Raw genomic sequence first — 4,719 nt, forward strand, 5'->3', positions numbered from 1 at the left:
TAAATATACTTAAATATCAAAGTCAATTTAAATTCCTTATATTAAGCAAACCAGACGACACCATTTTCTGGATTGTTTTATTTATGGATAGACTGAGGCACACTCAACACTCAGACATCATTTACAAACAAAGCATATGTGTTTAGTGAGTCTGCCAGATCCGAGGCAGTAGGGAGGACCAGGGATGTTCTCTTGATAAGTGTGTGAATTGCACCCTTTTCCTGTCCTGCTAATCATTCAAAATGTAATTTTGGGGGTCAGGGCAAATGTATTGAGTAAAAATAACATTATTTTCTTTAGGAATGTATTGAAATAAAAGTACATTTAAAAAAAATGTAATAGTAAAGTACTGATACCCCACAACCTACTTAAGTAGTACTTAAAAGTATTTTTACTTGAGTACTTTATACCACTGGTGGGACAGGAGTTTGGTGCTGTTGAATCGATGAAGGTAACCCTAAGTGGTCTTGTGATGATTGTTTTGTTCTTAACAAGTTAGTTACAAGCTAGTTAAATAAAAGGTTACAAAAAAGAAATGTAAGAAAAGGGAGTGGTCGCACCGGACCACGCAGATGGGGGCAAGAGAGATTACATCTTCCTCCTTACTTGCTTTGTTTTCAAGAACAGGGCACCATTGAAAAGAGTGATTACTGGGGTAGCTGGTGGGGTGAAGATGGGTCAGCTGAAGTGAAAAATTCCTGGTGTTTGACACCCGCCGTCTGGAGCGACACAGACCTGGTGGCTAGCGTCGTGAAACAAGCGTCACTGTCTGTTCTTTTGAGTTTTGATGTCAAATCAAATCACATTTTATTGGTCACATACGTGTTTAGCAGATGTTATTGCGGGTGTAGCAAAATGCTTCTGCTTTTAGCTCCAAAAGTGCAGTAAATTCTAACAATTTCACAACATATACCCAATACACCCTTTGCTGTTGTTCTGGGATTGATTTGCACTTTTCGTACCAAAGTACGTTCATCTCTAGGAGACAGAACGCGTCTCCTTCCTGAGCAGTATGACAGCTGTATGGTCCCATGGTGTTTATACTTGCGTACTATTGTTTGTACAGATGAACGTGGTATCTTCAGGCGTTTGGAAATTGCACCCAAGGATGAACCAGACTTGTGGAGGTCTTGGCTGATTTATTTTGATTTTCCTATGAGGTCAAGCAAAGAGGCACTGAGTTTGAAGGTAGGCCTTGAAATACATCCACAGGTACACCTCCAATTGACACAAATGATGTCAATTAGCCTATCAGAAGCTTCTGAGCTTTCTGGAATTTTCCAAGCTGTTTAAAAGCACAGTCAACTTAGTGTATGTAAACTTCTGACCCACAGGAATTGTGATACAGTGAATTATAAGTGAAATAATCTGTCTAAACAATTGTTGGAAAAATGACTTGTGTCATGCACAAAGTAGATGTCCTAACCAACTTGCAAAAGTATAGTTTGTTAACAAAACATTTGTGGTTGAAAAACGAGTTTTAATGACTCCAACCTAAGTGTACGTAAACTTCCGACTTCAACAGTACATATGAGTTGCATAATGCAAGATATGTAAACATGATCAAAGTGACTAGTGTTCCATTTCTTAAAGTGGCCAGTGATTTTTAGTCTATGTCTATAGGCAGCAGCCTCTAATGTGCTTGTGATGGCTGTTTAACAGTCTAATGGCCTTGAGATAAAAGCTGTTGTTCAGTCTCTTGGTCCTAGATTTGATGCACCTGTACTGACCTCGCCTTTTGTATAATAGCGGGGTGAACAGGCAGTGGCTCGGGTACTTGATGTCCTTGATGATCTTTTTGGCCTTCCTGTGACATCAGGTGCTGTTGGTGTCCTGGAGGGCGGGTAGTTTGCCCCCGGTAATGCATTGGGCATACAGCACCACCATCTGGAGAGCCTTACGGTTTCGAGAGGTACATTCGCCGTACCAGTCGGTGATACAGCCCGACAGGATACTCTCAATTGTGCATCTGTAAAAGTTTGTGAGGGTTTTAGGTGCCAAGACAAATTTCTTCAGCCTCTTGAGCTTAATGGTGAGCTTTGAGGGTTCTATAATGTTGAATGCTGAGCTATAGTCAATGAACAGCATTCTTACATAAGTATTCATTTTGTCCAGATGGGATAGGGCAGTGTGCAGAGTGATGGCGATTGCATCGTCTGTGGATCTTTTGCGGCTGTAAGCACATTGAAATGGGTCTAGGGTGGCAGGTAAGGTAGAGGTGATATGATCCTTGACTAGTCTCTCAAAGCACTTCATGATGACAAAGATGAGTGCTACTGGGCGAAAGTCATTTACAGTACATATGAGATGTTACCTTTGCTTTCTTGGGTACAGGAACAAAGGTGGCCATCTTGAAACATGTAGGGACAGCAAACTGGAATAGGGAGAGATTGAATATGCCCGTAAACACACCAGCCAGCTGGTCTGCGCATGTTCTGAGGATGTGGCTAGGGGTGCCGTCTGGGCCGGCAGCCTTGCGAGGTTTAACACATTTAAATGTTTTACTCACGGCGGCCACGGAGAAGGAAAGCTCCACAGTCCTTGGTAACAGGCCGTGTCAGTGGCACTGTGTTATCCTCAAAGCGGGCGAAGAAGGTGTTTAGCTTGTCCAGAAGCAGGATGTCGGTGTCAGCAATGTGGCTGGTTTTCCTTTTGTAGTTCGATGTAGCTGGTTTTCCTTAGGTAGCTCATCAATATATTTATATGTACATATTCTAATTCCATCCCTTTACTTAGATTTGTGTGTATTAGGTGGTTGTTGTGGAATTGTTAGATTACTTGTTAGATATTGCTGCACTGTCGGAACTAGAAGCACAAGCATTTCACTACACTCGCAATAACATCTGCTAACCATATGTATGTGACCAATAAAATGTAATTTGATTGTCTGATGTTGAGTCTTTACCCGACAAATTACTGGTAGGATATATCAGTTATCCTGTGTGAGCTTTAGGGCCGAACCCACTACGGTGTTTCAGGTGCCATGTGTATGGTCATGTTGCAGCAGTGTGTAGGAGGAAGATTCCTAGGTGTGAGAAGTGTACATACAGGAGGGCTTGAGTCAAAGGATTGTGTAATATCAGTGAAAGAAGTGGTGTGTGTAAACTGTAGGGTGGACCATGTTGCTGGGGATCAGAAGTGTCCGGTGCGAGAGAGGCGGGTTGAGATTGCCATGGTCAGAGTTGTGGAGAAAGTGTTGTATGCTGAGGCAGTGAAGAAAGTAGAGGAAGCTGGGTCAGGGGTGAAAGATACTAAGAGGCTCCCAGTGAGTAGTAGAATTTTGCCAGTACAGAGTGATAGGCATACGAATTAAATGTGCTTCAGTAAGGTTGGCCTTTTAGCGTTCATTGCTATGGTTATTAACTGTACCATAGGTATCAAATCAAATCAAATGTATTTGTCACATACACATGGTTAGCAGATGTTAATGCGAGTGTAGCGAAATGCTTGTGCTTCTAGTTCCGACAATGCAGTAATAACCAACGAGTAATCTAACCTAACAATTCCAAAACTACTACCTTATACACACAAGTGTAAAGGGATAAAGAATATGTACATAAAGATAAATGAATGAGTGATGGTACAGAACGGCATAGGCAAGATGCAGTAGATGGTATCGAGTACAGTATATATATGAGATGAGTAATGTAGGGTATGTAAACAAAGTGGCATAGTTTAAAGTGGCTAGTGATACATGTATTACATAAAGATGCAGTAGATGATATAGAGTACAGTATATACATATACACATACATATGAGATAAATAATGTAGGGTATGTAAACATTATATTAAGTAGCATTGTTTAAAGTGGCTAGTGATATATTTTACATCATTTTTCATCAATTCCCATTATTAAAGTGGCCAGATTTGAGTCAGTGTGTTGGCAGCAGCCACTCAATGTTAGCGGTGGCTGTTTAACAGTCTGATGGCCTTGAGATAGAAGCTGTTTTTCAGTCTCTCGGTCCCTGCTTTGATGCACCTGTACTGACCTCGCCTTCTGGATGATAGCGGGGTGAACAGGCAGTGGCTCGGGTGGTTGTTGTCCTTGATGATCTTTATGGCCTTCCTGTGACATCGGGTGGTGTAGGTGTCCTGGAGGGCACTACCCTCTGGAGAGCCTTACGGTTGTGGGCGGAGCAGTTGCCATACCAGGCGGGGATACAGCCCGACAGGATGCTCTCGATTGTGCATCTGTAGAAGTTTGTGAGTGCTTTTGGTGACAAGCCTAATTTCTTCAGCCTCCTGAGGTTGAAGAGGCGCTGCTGCGCCTTCTTCACGATGCTGTCTGTGTGGGTGGACCAATTCAGTTTGTCTGTGATGTGTACGCCGAGGAACTTAAAACTTACTACCCTCTCCACTACTGTTCCATCGATGTGGATAGGGGGGTGTTCCCTCTGCTGTTTCCTGAAGTCCACAATCATCTCCTTAGTTTTGTTGACGTTGAGTGTGAGGTTATTTTCCTGACACCACACTCCGAGGGCCCTCACCTCCTCCCTGTAGGCCGTCTCGTCGTTGTTGGTAATCAAGCCTACCACTGTAGTGTCGTCCGCCAACTTGATGATTGAGTTGGTGGCGTGCATGGCCACGCAGTCGTGGGTGAACAGGGAGTACAGGAGAGGGCTCAGAACGCACCCTTGTGGGGCCCCAGTGTTGAGGATCAGCGGGGTGGAGATGTTGTTACCTACCCTCACCACCTGGGTATGGAACGTAAAGTCAC

The sequence above is a fragment of the Oncorhynchus mykiss genome, chromosome 13 (assembly GCF_057628025.1).
Source record: "Oncorhynchus mykiss isolate SJ-2025 chromosome 13, ASM5762802v1, whole genome shotgun sequence".
NCBI lineage: Eukaryota > Metazoa > Chordata > Actinopteri > Salmoniformes > Salmonidae > Oncorhynchus > Oncorhynchus mykiss.